Genomic DNA, 15,489 nt, shown 5'->3' with positions numbered 1-15,489 from the left:
TTTGGGAATGGATTGAGTTGGGTTTGCCAACTCATCCTATGCTATATTGTAGTGGTAGAATAATATCTTTTATTCTAGGGCAAAACTAGCTTTATGCAAAAACTAAACTTAGAGCTTTCCACTAGTCAAATTGCATGTACAAATAGGTTCATTATTCTTATGATGTGACTTGCCAGTACATTCAATGTACTGACCTACATGGCCGCAACGTCTTATGTTGCAGGAACTTCTACGACGAGTAAGAGTTACGTTGTAGGGTTACGGTCTACACTCAACTTGTTGTTGGCATTCATGGGACTCCACACCCTTATGTTTGTTTCCGCTGAGACTTATGAGGTATATATATCAGTTTTACGTTATTTATACATGTGATTGCACTTTTATATATACATTGATGTACTGTGTGTGCCAGCATACCGATCTAGGGATGGCACAGATACACAGAGGCTTGACTGTTTGAGGTCGGGCCGCTACAGAGTTGGTATCAGGGCTATGGATTCAAAACATGGAGAATCACTTCAGGAGCAAGTTGGTTGCAAGGAATTATGAGGTTCAATATGCTCTTTAGTACTTTACAAAAAGTGCTGCAACCTGGTGGAAAATGCATCAGGCCATACAAGGATGTAATGGAGCAAAAACTTGGGAGGAATTGAAGAAAACTCTATCGGGATCCCATCTTATCCGGAAGCACGGTGATAAACGGATGATGAAACCTTGTGCCTGCAAGATATGCGGAGAAATAGGACATACCCATGAAGAACACAAGGATGGATGCCCTCATTGTGAAGGAAATCACCAAGCGGAAGAATGCCTAATGAGGCAGGTTACTTGTTTCTTGTGTGAAGGAACTATGCACTACCCCGCCCAGTGTCATATTTACCCCAAGGTACAGGAAATTACCAAGCAGTAGAAGGAAGCAATGAAAGAAGCCCTCGGGGAAAATTTAATAGAACTTGTGATGAAGGAAGATGTTGACGGCCCTGATGGAGAAGGCCTAAACAGATTTTACTCCAATGCCTGCTATTCATGTGGAGAAGAAGTACATTTTTCACAGTATTGCATGAAGCAAAGCCAAGAGTATCTGGGAGACTTCCCTACAGAAGAAGTGGAGTTTGATCCACAAGAGATAGAAGAATTGATCGTAATGAAGAACTCCGGGAAGAGAAAGAGCATGTATCCTCTTAACAACCTAGGTTCTGCAAAGAAGGACCGGAGTCATATCACATGTTTCAAGTGCAAGCATAGTGGTCATTATGCTAGCAAATGCCCAGAAAGGAAGCCAAGAATATAAGGAGCCAAGATAACCCCAGGAAGCCCCTGGATTTGTCTGAAGTCATTTGTTTATGTGGCAAAGGAGTAGGACATTTTGCTAGAGAATGTTCAGACCTGAGGAAAGCTTGAGCAGCGTAGTTGAGATCTTGATATTGGAATAAAGCATGTAATAAAGTTGGAACACACTTTTATTTTCGTTAGGGATGTTGAGTTGAGTTCTGAAATGGGAATTGTAATAGTTCGTGAAGCAATAAAAGTTGAGGTGTTTGGAATCTCATGAAATGTTATGAGTTGTTTGTTGATTGTGAGTGCCTCTCTCACTATGTCACCCAGACGTAAACCTTGAACCCATGGACAAGATGACCCAAACCTTTCCCGGAAAAATAATCACATTTCACCCAAGGAAATACATACAGTATCCTGAGTACCCCTTCTATCTTATACCTACTGATGACAACCCTTTACGAGTCTTTTCTCATGGGCCCGGAAACGATCATGACCCTGACTAGTGATCGGGATTACCCAAAGATCCTGAAGGACATGATGAAGCATATTCATCTTGAAGGATATGCGTTCTACAAGGGTTATCCTTTCATGGAGAATGGAGTTGAACTTTGGTACGTGGAGGTACACCTCCAGCATGTGAAGGGAGTTTGCCCAAAGACTATGGGACAATACGTTTTCATTTCTCGGGTACCATGAATAACATTCTTTGACTCTGTTCGTGAAGCTTCTATGGAGGACCTACGTCAGATTGGAGAAATACTAGAAGCAAGACTCCGTCACACTTAGGAATACCTGAGGGAGGTGCATGCAGAGATGATGGAGATGAAGCTCATGGCCACCACAATGAAGCAAAACATCGATGATTTTAAGGATCACATCGCACAATTCTAGTTGGACTAAAGCATCTTCAAGAATGGCAAATGAATAGAGATGGGAGTAATGCTTGACCATACCAAACTATGTGGATGACAGCTTTTGTAATAGAGTACTTTTGAAATTGAGTTTTGAGTAGTGGTTAAGGATATAATAAAGGATTTGATATGAAGAGAATATGAATTATGGATGAACCAGTACATTTTATTTTAATGGTAATACCCTATGTGAGCACTAGACCGATGGAAAAAGAAAATGTATTCCATAGAGTGGAGTTTGGACAAATGAGTTGGAGTTTGGTTTTAGTTATGATGGTTACCCCAAGAGTAGGCATGAATGAAGTGCTATTGGATTTAAAGGAGATGTAATGTTGCAATATGGAACAATAGTAACTCCAAGGACGAGTTAAATATATACATGTTTGAAGTGGGCCATAACCCACAGGACCTAGGATTTAGAAAGGAACAAGCACAACCTTGTTGCAGGAAGAATTCTAGAAGAAGCTGTGATTTCATCAGAAGACGTTTCATAGGAGGTTACGTAAACCCGAGGGTTGTGAAGAAACGATAGAAATTTTGTTTGGCTTGCAGAACCAATGGATTTACCTGAACCCAGTTCATGGAGAAGAGAAGTTCTGCAATGCTTGTGAGGATGCCCAAGTGTTAGAAAATGTGATTCACTATCTACGTATGTAGTAATGATTCAAGTATGGGATGGATTGGCCCCCATACCGGAAACTTCTATCATGAGCTATCGTATGTTGATGGAAAATCAGAGAGCTTTAAAACCCTAGAAGGGTGTCTACACGATAAACCAAAAGCCTTAGAATGGAAGGATGATGGAAACCCTATACAGGCACTTGTTGCCAATCGTAGGTTATGTGGTGAGGTTCAATCCAGACCCATTTTCTGCAGGAGAACTAGTAATTGTCGACCACCATGAGATTTTTGATAGTTGTTTAGCATTGGCGATAGCCTGACAGCTAAGAAGTCCCAGACTCGGAAGGATCTTATTTGATGCAAGGACTCCAGATTTTGAGGAAAGGGTCATGCCCTTACCCAAAGTGCCTTAGAGAAAGAGTTACTCCAGGGAGTATGAGAGGACCAACACCGTCAACCCAAAGGGCGGAGTACATGAGTTTTGTTGGAACCATAACCATGCTTCTAAGGGTGGTACCACCCCATACCTTGTGTTGATGAATGGATTTTCAAGGAGACCCCCCAAACCTAACCTTCTTTGTAGCCACTCCGAATCTCGAGGACCAAATTCATTTTAACTATGGTAGTTTGTAACATCCCAAAATTCTAAATTTTGGAATGTTATATGAAATAATTAATTATGATGGTTTGTTTGGTTGTTTTGTTATTGATTGTGTGAAAATGATTGGAAATCGAAACTTTTGAAAGTTGCATGAGAGGGAATAAAAGGACTTCCCCAAAATATTTCATCTTGCATTTTGATCTCCCTGAATTCAAATTCATTTCATCATAAAAAGCCTAGAGTTAAGATAATATGACTTCTTCCATTTAAAGAAATGAAAAGGGATTTGAAAATGATTTGAATTCCATTTGAAATATTTCAAATTTAAAACTTTAAGCAACTCAATGAGTTCATGAGACAAGATAAAATGACTTCTTCAAATTTGAAGAACGAGAGTTGGAAGTTTGAAAGAAATAACTTGAAAGTCACTTTGAAGTTATTTGAATTTCCAAATTTGAAATCCAATTGGGAGTTATTGGGTTTCTAATCAAATTATTTCTCCTAAAAAGAAACACACGGAAATAAGGGTAAAATGATTCCCTTCAAATATAAAATAGGAGAAAATAAATTTGAAATCATTTTGCTATTTTAAAAATGATTTTTATTGATTTTAAATGCAACAGTAGCACTGTTTGACTTTTATGAATTTTTATGGAATTTAGTTGAACTTGAAAAATAGTTCATCTTATTACTGCTATTTTTCTGAGTTATTATTATTATTATTATTATTATTATTAAGTTTGTTTGTTTTCCTCACTGTTAAAAAAAGGGAAAATTTTTTACTTAAAAAAACACGCACACACACCGCACCACCTATACCGAGGCCACTTCGGGCCAGGGGCGCACCGACCGGCCCAGCGGCGGTAGGCCAAGGCCGTGGCCCAGGCCAGCCCACGCCCGAGACCCCAGCGCCCGCAGGCTTCGCCCTCGCTCGCCCGGTCCTCGTCTTCCTCTCAGTCCAGCCGACTAGTGGGCCCCGCCCCATCGTCCCCAATCTCCCGCCTCCTCCGCTCGAATGAGCTTGCAGTGCTCACCGCCCGCAACCGCCGCACCTCGCCCTCGGAGATAAGCCTTATCCCTCGCTCCCCGAGCTCCTGACCGCGCCTATAAAACCCCCAAGACACCCTCTCTCCGTTCTGCCAATTCGCTCGCCCCCTCGCTCATCACAGGCGCCGCATTCGTCAGTTGGATCTCGCCGGAGCTGGAGGACCTCGCTGTTGTTTTTGTTGCCCGTAGACCACCCAGATGCGCGCCATCACCACCACCGGACCGCCCACGTCGCGCCCGTCCTGTTCGACTCCTCCCCCGCCTCCGAGGAGCACCGCAGCCGCCGCCCCGTCCGCTGCGTGATGCCAGCACTGCCGTCCCATGTTCGTCATCGTCGTCACCGTAAGCGAGCCTTCTCATTCGTTCGTTTCCTTTTTGTTTTAGATCGGTTAACCATGGTTCATTTAAACCGAACGGTTTTGATTAAAATCGATCGTTGGTTTTCTTTAGTTTAGCCGTGGTAGTGTTTTTGTTATTTAGTGGCCGTTCACCGTATAAGCTTCCGCAGCGAACGCTGCTCGGCCAGCCATGAGCCGCCACGTGGCCGAGGGCCTGTTTGTAGTTTTAATTTTGTTTTTTGTTTCATTACTAGGTCCCTGTAAATGTCAGTTTATCCCCTAAAACTTAGATTGGCCACAACTTTTTAACCGTAGATCCAAACTCGATGGAACCAGCGGCAAATGCTTCATCATGATTAGATCTATCTAGTGGTATCATATTTCTAAACTTTTGTTAGATTCAAATTTGAACATTATTCAGATTTGAATTCAAACTTCAAATGGCCATATATCTCGTAAACCGTAGCTCCGATTGATGTGATTCTTTTTGCATCGTGTCATCATAGCCAAACCCTGCCACCTGGACCATTGCCACTATACTTTTCACATGACTAGTATCTGTCCATGATAGTTTTATTACTATGCCAAGTATGCACAATAGATCACATCATGGTTTTGCGCCTTATGTCACTTATTGTTAGCACCTAGAATTATTTGCATGCAAGTTATGTGTGTTGGATTTCCATTTGGTTTTCTGGGTCTTTTGTGTTGCATGTTATTGCTCTCTGGAATGATTGCTTATGCATGTTATTTTACTTTGACGATAGACTGTCCGGAGTGCGAAGCCGAGTACTATCGATCTCTAGAATTCAATTACCAGTACCAAGGCAAGTTAACATTTGAACATTTTTCTAATTACCTATGTTTATATTATGCACTTAGTAATTTTGTGTTAGGATTGCATGGTAGGATTTATTGTTGCTAGATGGCCATGCCATTACCTAGAAGCTCATTTGAGGTAGGTCTGATCTATACATCCTTGTCACCGTCGTGTAAGTTTATTTTTGCCTTGCTAAATGTAGACGTGGTTTGCGAAGCGAACATTGTGACACATGAGTGACAAAGTAGTAATCAGGACCAAGACATGTAAATGAACTACCTGGGCGGAGGTTTGGTTTGAATGGTGGCGAAGTATAGTGGGAGCATGCATGGGAAATCCATGGTGGTGCACCACTATTGGTCCGTCCGCCCAGGCTCGAAGAGATCAATCGTATTCTCATGTCTATAAGCTTACGTGTCCAGCCACAAGCTAATATGGGCTATGGCTTAGTTGAGTAGTTAGTCTGACCCCTTCTGGGATGGGCTAGCAGATGTAGAATGATGTAGGTGTACCGGTCTATCAGTGGGTTAAGGGGGAACATTTTTGAAAGACTATGTCTCAGTCATCCTGTTCTCAAACATCGGGAAGTGCAAGAACTTCAAGGGAGGCGATCGAGTCTTGTGGGGAGAAGTGCGCAAACCTATGCAGAGTGTTAAAACCTAATCGATTAGCCGTGTCCCCAGTTATGGACAACTTGAGCATCTAGTAGTGGAAATGCTGGGAGATCTCATCACTCTTAATTAAACAGTTGGGTTTTAAATGAAACTTTGGGAATGGATTGAGTTGGGTTTACCAACTCATCCTATGCTATACAGTAGTGGTAGAATAATTTCTTTTATTCTAGGGAAAAACTAGCTTTATGCAAAAACTAAACTTAGAGCTTTCCACCAGCCAAATTGCATGTACAAATAGGTTCATTATTCTTATGATGTGACTTGCCGGTACATTCAATGTATTGACCTACAAGGCTGCAACATCTTATGTTGCAGGAATTTCTACGACGAGTAAGAGTTACGTTGTAGGGTTACAGTCTACACTCAACATGCCGTTGGCGTTGATGGGACTCCACACCCTTATGTTTGTTTCTGCTAAGACTTATGAGGTATATATCACTTTTACGTTATTTATACATGTGATTGCACTTTGATATATACATTGATGTACTGTGTGTGCCAGCATACCGATCCAGGGATGGCACAGATACACAGAGGCTTGACCATTTGAGGTTGGGTCGCTACACTGAGCCACCCCTTGACCCTTATTGATAGTCTGTTTATCAGTGGGATCCGGAGGAGATCGCCAACCAATGGCACCCAGAGGACACTCCTCCGTACACCGGAGAGGGCAGCTTTGAGCCTTTTCCATAGACCAACTTAGGCCAAAATCCTAAGCTTGGGGGAGTACGTATTTCTCACCGACATTACATTCATGTTCACACACTCATTCCAGTTGTCGGTGCTCATACTGTTTCATTGTACTATCCATGCTAGTTTAATTTTTTTCTAAGCCTTCTTCTTGTGTGTTTGGAAAACCTTAAGAAAAAATTAGTTGTAACTTTTAGCTAGTTTACTTTCCATGCCTGTAGTAGTAATAGTTAAAAGAAAATCCAAAAAAAATTCTCGTTCTTCTTTTGCTTGTTGGGAGCTTTCCCGTGTAAATAGTTTTATTTCTTTTCTTGTTCTTTGGGGGTCGAGAGGAGAAGACCATAATGAAAATGTTGAGTGGCTCTCATATGCAATTTAACAAAGAGCCCATATTACCTTGTCTTCTCCCTTGTATTTAATGCTTGCAGATTCCAGCTTACTCCAATGCACGTGCACTATTATTATTATCCACACCGTTCGGTCATGCAAGTGAAAGGCAAGAACGACGATATATGATGGACTAATTGAGATGAGAAAAGCTGGTATGAACTCGACCTATCTTGTTTCTGTAAATATTGTTAGTTCATCGTTCCTGATTCAGCCTATTATGAATGAAACATGTTTGCAATGACAATTAGAGATTATAGTTGCTCATGCCATGCTTAATCATCTAGGAGTTTATAATGGTTTACCTTGCGTGCCAACATGCTATTAAAATGGTTCTGATGTGGTATGATAGGGTGGTATCCTCCTTTGAACGATTCGAGTGGCTTGACTTGGCACATGTTCACGCATGTAGTTGAAACAAAATCAACAAAGCCTCCACGATATTTATGTTCATGGTGAATTATATCCTACTCATGCTTGCACTCAGTATTGATTAATTTTAATGCATGTTCATGACTGTTGTCGCTCTCTAGTTGGTCGCTTCCCAGTCTTTTTCTAGCCTTCACTTGTACTAAGCGGGAATACTGCTTGTGCATCCACTTCCATAAACCCCAAAGTTATTCCATATGAGTCCACCATACCTTCCTATATGCGGTATCTACCTGCCGTTCCAAGTAAATTTGTATGTGCCAAACTCTAAACCTTCAAATGAAATTCTGTTTTGTATGCTCGAATAGCTCATGTATCAACTAGGGTTGTCTATATCTTCCAAGCTAGGTGGGTTATTCTCATGAGGAGTGGACTCCACTCCTCATTCACGAGAAAATGGCTGGTAACTGGGATGCCCAATCCCATGCTTAAATTAAAATAATTGCAAACAAAACTCCCCCAGGATTGTTGTTAGTTGGAGGCACCCATTGTTTCGGACAAGCCATGGATTGATGTTTGTTGGTGGTGGGGGAGTATAAACTTTACCATTCTATTTGGGAACTGCCTATAATGTGTGTAGCATGGAAGATGTCGAGATCTCTTGGTTGTTATGTTGACAATGAAAGTATGCCACTAAAAATATTATTTATCTCTATTTCAAAAATCGAGCTCTGACACCTCTACAAATCCCTGCTTCCCTCTGCGAAGGGCCTATCTATTTACTTTTATGTTGAGTCATCATCATCTTATTAAAAAGCACCACTTGGAGAGCACCGCTGTCATGTGCATGCATTACTGTTAATTTACATTGAGTATAACTGTGAGTGGATCTCTTTTACCATGAATTACAATGTTTAGTCGGTCCTTGATCTTCAGAGGGTCTCTGCATTTATGTTTTGCGGTCTTAGAAAGGGCTAGCGAGATACCAGCTTGTTATACCATATTATGATTGTTTTGAGAAAGTGTTGTCATCCAAGATTTATCATTATTGCTCGCTAGTTGATTATGCCATTGATATGAGTAAACATGAGACTTAAATGTTTTGTGAATATGGTTAGTTCATAATCTTTGCTAAAAACTTGAATGCAGGCTTGACATATTTGCAGCAACAAGATCAAACAGAGTTTGTAAAAGTCTTTCTTTATCACTTTCAGTTTCTCAACTGCATTGCTTTGAGGACAAGCAAAGGTTTATGCTTGGGGGAGTTGATACGTCTCCAACGTATGTACTTTTCCAAACACTTTTGACCTTCTTTTGGACTCGAACTTGCATGATTTGAATGGAACTAACCCGGACTGACGATGTTTTCAACAGAATTTCCATGGTGTTATTTCTGTGCAGAAATAAAAGTTCTTGGAATGACCTGAAACTTCATGAAGAATATTTTTGGAATTTATAAAAAATACTGGTGAAAGAATCAACACCAGGGGGCCCACTGTCGGGACCCCGATCCTAAGTCACACCGATCTAGCATGTAACACTTCATATCACTTTGCGGCCTCACGCACGGTATTCCACGGGTGCCACCTTACCTGGCCCGGGACCATTTGCGCCTTTTGGCTCACGTATATGATAGTGTCGCTAGCATCCATATGACAGAGAACCCGGGCCGACATGACTAGTCGTGAACCCAAAACAGCACTAACTTACAGGGACAGGCATACATGAATCAACCTCGAGCATGTCGGTCAACAACGTATGAATCCGGGCTGTAGCACTGGGCTAACAGGACTCCGAGAACCCGGGCTGTAGCAGGCTAGGCAGGACTCCGGATGTCACCGAGTGACATTTCCTCGAAGGGACAGACACAGGAACGAAGTGAATCACATGCCGGCCAGTCAAATGTTCCGGAGCAGTAGTGCTGGGCTAGCAGGACTCCGGTGAACCGGGCTGTAGCGGACTACTATGGCTCATGGAAGCACAAGACTACATTTCCCCATAAGAGAGGCTACCAGAGGTAAACAACTAGGTTGTCGGATCCCACACATAGCAATAAATGTTACACGCATGCATAACTTGCAAGTATGTGATGTACAACATGGCATCACAACATAACTCAAACTCATATAGATAAAAGCCCAGAAGAGCAACATAGCATTCAATACAAACAGGGGTCTCATGACCCATCATTCAGGGCATACAAGCAACGGAAGCATTACATGTTTGAGTACAGACAACTACAAAAGGAAAAGACTAAGAAGCCTGACTAAACACGACCCTCCCAAGGGTACAAGATCGTAGCTGGGATACAAGCTACTCGTCGAAGTCACTAGTGTAACCAACTGCAAAACATAAATAAGCAAACATGAGTACGAAGGTACTCAGCAAGTCTTACATCAGAACTATCTACATATGCAACATTATCAACAAGGGGGTGGTGGAGTTTTAACAGCAGCAGGCCAGCTTTGACTCAATGGCTAACCTATACTACGAGTATCAGAAACTTCTTTGAGGTAAGAGGACGCACATGAGTCCACATATGCACCATATCAATACTCCACTATGGATCCGTTCCCGTCTTCCTACAAGAAGGCCATCCATAGCACTCACGCTTATCTTGCGTATTTTAGAGTATCCACTTCAAGTTGTCTATGTACTACATAAGTTCTCCAAGTTTCCATATTCGAGGAAAATGGCTATTCGAATAGATAATGTTGACCCTGCAGGGGTGTACTTCTTCACACACGCTCTCGCCACTTATAGCCCTGTACACGTCATGTACCTTGGCAACCTTCAAGCGGAAGCTGGGCGAGGGTGTCGGCCACGACCTGACTAACCACACAAGTCTCTCGTCCAGGTTTATCGCCTATTCGAGTTCCATCCGCAAGGAGTTCCGGCCGAAGTCTCTAGTACGGCCCCAAACGATGTGTGCAGGGTTCCCAAGCCCACCATCCGGGTGCCACTTGCTACACCGTGCCACGGTGCCTAGTTTGTCCCAAGCCCGTCCCGTCGGACACCACCTGGTAGACAAGTAGCACTACCTACAAACGCCAGAAACTAGTTGCAACTCCTGGACAGAGATCAAGTGGATTAATAAGCCGAGAGGGGCTGGATGACCGGAACCCAATGTGTGGTAGTAACTGGACTTGGATAACATACACAGAACTCAGTGCTTAGGGACGGTTCCAATGAGACAACCTACCATGTACTCCTACATGGCCTCTCATCGCTACCTTTACCAAAACGTGTTCACACACTTAGCCTTTACCGGTAGGACATGTTCACCACTCCGATTCATTCCTAATGAATCAGACCTGACACAACTCTAAGCATAGCTGGCATAAAGAAAACAAGCATGGAAGAGCAGGCACATCAAGGCTCAAGCAACTCCTACTCATGCTAGTGGGTTTCAACTATTTACTGTGGCAATGACAGGTCATGCAGAGGAATGGGTTCAACTACCGCAGCAGAAAGTAGCAGTTTGAATCGTTGTTGTCCTAATGCAGTATAAGGAGCAGGAGCGAGAGAGTGGGATTTATCGAGATGCTCAAGGGGGTTTGCTTTCCTGATAGATCCACGAAGAAGCACTGCTCCTCAGACAGGTACTCGGGACACCTTCCGGAGTAGAACCTATCGAGAAGGACCGGTGCCGGCAATCAATAAACAACCATATGCAACAATATGATGCATGAAGATGACATTTCAAAGATGCTATGATTTTCCCTAATGCATCTAGCATCAATCTGGTTGAAGTCCATATGAACCAAGGGTTCATATGCAAACCCCAAATTAAGTATATAACATATCATTATTACGTTTTCACTTATACAGCAAGTATAAGTTGGTTTTTCATGCATGAAACTGGCATAAATGGATTCCTTGCATTTTTCTGATAATTTTTCATATATAATTTATTTGATATGGAGTTACGGTTGAATTACTATGATTTTTAGAATTCTAACTATTTTCTGGAATTTCTTGATTTAAATTAATACCAGAAAATGATATAATGCGTCAACACAGCGTCATGCTTACGTCAGCAGGTCAAAGGCGGCTGACCAGGTCAAACCTGACGTGTGGGGTCCACACGTCAGTGTCTGTGGTTAATCCTAATTTAAAATAAACCTAAACTGGTTTAGTTAATGGGGTTGGGCCCACGCGTCAGTGACCCAATTAGCTAAACAGGGTTTAATTAGTTGTTAAACTAATCCTAACTAAAACTTAATAGTGCCTGGGCCCACATGTCACTGACCCACACGGGTCAAACACTAGGTCAACTAGGGGGAGGGGGTAGACCCGGTCAACCCCACCGGCGTTTAGCCGCCGACGAGGCCGAACGCGGCGGAGGGCTCGGGATCACCGCTCCGGCGACCAAAAGGATGGCAGAGACCACCGGGGCATAGCCCGCGCTCGTCCGCACCGATTGGAGCAAGTGGGAGAGGCAGGGGCGGCCGGAGCTCGCCGGAGCGAAGCTCGGGGCGGCGGCTGGAGCACGGCCAAGTGTGGGCGAGGGCTGCGGTGCATGGGGAAGTGAGCGGAGAGGCTCTACGGCCTCCTGGCGTCACCAGGAGCAGGGTGACGCGCTCGGATGTGGGCTGCGGTGGCCAGGGCGACGGCAGCGACATGGACGGCGGCGGGGCGCTTTGGCCATCTATGAAACGACGGCTACGGCGAGCGGCAAGCTACGGGGTTAGGGGGAAAAGGTTCATGCCTCACAGTGAGCACGAAGGGCTTGACGGCGAGTTCGGGGAGGTCCGGACGGCGACGAACTTGACGGCGGCGATCTGCGTGGCCGGAGATGAAGACGACGGCGGTGGCGACGATACGATGCGTCCTCGGTTGCCTGGCTCGTCGAGGACGTAGAGGACGTCGTGGCGCGGCTCTCGGGCACAGAGAGAGGTCGAGGGGGAGGCGGTGGCTGCGGCAACAGCGAGCGGCGGCGACGGCAGTGCTCGGGCACGGTGAGAGAGAGCGAGGGAGAGGAGGGGATGAGCACGGGGGGGGGGAGAGTGAGAGAGGTGCGGGGCGGCGCGTGGCGTCGCACGGGGCAACCAGGCAACGAGGGGAGAGACAGGCAGGCAGGAGGTGGCCGGGCGCGTGGCTGCGCGCGCCGGGAGCGTGCCCCTGTCCTCCTGGCGCAAGGAAGGTGACGACTAGCGTGGCCAGTCAGCTGGGCCGGCTTATTGGGCCAGAGCAGGTGGCCCGCCAGGTGAGGCCAGGGACGATTCCCTCTCTCTCTTTTATTTTGTTTTTGTTTTCTATTTTCTGACATTTGTTTTGTATCTAAAAGAAATGTTAAAACATTTCCATAAATGCTGAAAGTAAGTGTGGCATCTAGATATAATATTCTAGAGGCCCTCACCAATTCCCAACATTTTTGGAGCCATTAAAATATTTATATAATTTAAACAGCTCCAAATCAAATATTTATGCATTGATTCAAAAATCCAAAATGTGTAGCAAAAATGTGCATCACCTCTGGTTGTTGTTCCCAACATTATCCAAAGAGCATGAACATTTTTGGAGAGCATTTTGGGTTCATTGAAAATCCATTTTAAAGTTGAACCTATTGGAAAAAAACTTTGGTGCTAGGGTTTGCAACTTTCCCCATTTCAAATTCATTTGAAATTTAAACATGATGCACAAAGCAAGCCTAGGATCATACCAGAACTAGGGATGTGACAACTCGCCCCCACTCGAAAAAATCTCATCCCGAGATTCAGGAGTTGGCGGAAAGAATGCGGGGTACTCAAGTCGAAGACGATCTTCTCGCTCCCAAGTAGCTTCTCTCTCGGAATGATGAGACCATTGAACCTTGAGAAACTTGATGTTATTACATCGAGTGACACGCTCTGCTTGATCCAGAATGCGAACGGGGTACTCTCGATAAGTGAGGTTATCTTGGAGATCAAGCATTTCATGGTCCACTCTGCGGATGGGATCCGAGAAGGAACACCTGAGTTGAGAGACATGGAAGACATCATGAACTCGAGAAAGATGACATCATGAACTCGAGAAAGATGTGGGGGTAGTTCCAACTGGTAGGCAACCTCTCCTCGTTTAGCAAGAATGCGAAAAGGACCAACGTAACGAGGAGCCAACTTGCCCTTGATAACGAAACGATGGGTACCCTTCAAAGGAGTAACCCGAAGGTAAGCCTTATCGTCAACTTCATAAGCCACTTCCTTATGACGACGGTCATACTGGCTCTTTTGACGAGATTGGGCTGTTTTCAAATTCTCACGAATGATGCGAACTTGCTCTTCTGCCTCCTGGATCATATCCAGTCCAAAGAATTGTCTTTCACCGGTTTCTGACCAGTTCAAAGGTGTTCGACATCTTCGTCCATACAGAATTTCGAAGGGTGCTTTCTTAAGACTGGATTGATAGCTATTGCTATAAGCAAACTTGGCGAAAGGAAGACATTTCTCCCAATCCATACCAAATGAGATAACACAAGCTCTAAGCATGTCTTCGAGAATTTGGTTGACCCTTTCCACCTGACCACTTGACTGAGGGTGGAAAGCGGTACTGAAAGAAAGATGGGTGCCCATGGCATTCTGGAAACTTTCCCAGAAATGAGAGGTGAAAAGACTGCCACGGTCTGAATTGATCTCTAGTGGAACACCATGGAGTGACACTATTCAGGAGATATATAAGTCAGCGAGCTGACTAGCAGTGATACTCTCTCGAACAGGTAGGAAGTGAGCCACTTTGGAGAGACGATCAATGACTACGAAGATAGCATTATTTCCTTTCTTGGTCCTGGGAAAGCCGGTGATGAAGTCCATACCAACTTTGTCCCATTTCCACTCGGGAATAGCTAAAGGTTGAAGGGTTCCAGCAGGTCTTTGATGCTCTGCCTTAACGCGATGACAAACGTCACAGTTGGCAATAAACTGAGCGATTTCTCTCTTCATCCTAGTCCACCAGAACCTCTGGCGTAGGTCCTGATACATCTTTGTACTACCGGGATGAATCGTGAGAGGGGATTCATGGGCCTCCTTAAGGATCAGTTGTTGCATCTGTTGACATTTGGGAACCACCAAACGGTTTCCAAAGTAAACAACACCTCCTTCATCCATAGAGAAACAGCCAGCAACTCCCTTGGAAATATTCCTCTTGATTCGAGAAATTCCCATATCATGCTTCTGAGCCTCTATGATCTGATCCGTAAAGGTAGGTTTCGCTACCAAGGTAGAAAGGGAACCATGAGGAGCTATGTGAAGGTTAAGCTTACAGAATTCCTCATGGAGGGGTGGTTGACATTGTTGCAACATGAGGTTGTTGCAATAGGATTTACGACTTAAAGCATCAGCCATGAAATTGGCTTTGCCTGGGGTGTAGGTGATTCCTAAGTCGTAATCCGAGATCAACTCCAACCAACGTCTGTCTGAGATTCAGATCCGGTTGGGTGAAGATATACTTGAGACTCTGATGGTCAGTGTAGATTTCGCAACGGTTACCAAGAAGGTAATGTCGCCAAGTCTTAAGTGCATAGACTACGGCTGCAAGCTCTAGATCATGTGTAGGATAATTTTCCTCATGTGGATGCAACTGTCGAGATGCATAGGCAATCACATGACGATCCTGCATAAGAATGCAACCTAGTCCTTGACGCGAAGCGTCGCAATAGATAACAAAGTCTTTAGTGAAATCCGGTGGCACGAGTATGGGCACAGAAGTCAGGCGTCTTTTCAGTTCCTGAAAACTGTGCTCACACTGTGGGGTCCACTCAAACCTTTTATCTTTC

Source organism: Triticum urartu, chromosome 2A (assembly GCF_056163025.1).
Source record: "Triticum urartu cultivar PI428250 chromosome 2A, HENAU_Tu73, whole genome shotgun sequence".
Lineage (NCBI taxonomy): Eukaryota > Viridiplantae > Streptophyta > Magnoliopsida > Poales > Poaceae > Triticum > Triticum urartu.
Note: the sequence above shows the minus strand (reverse complement) of the source record.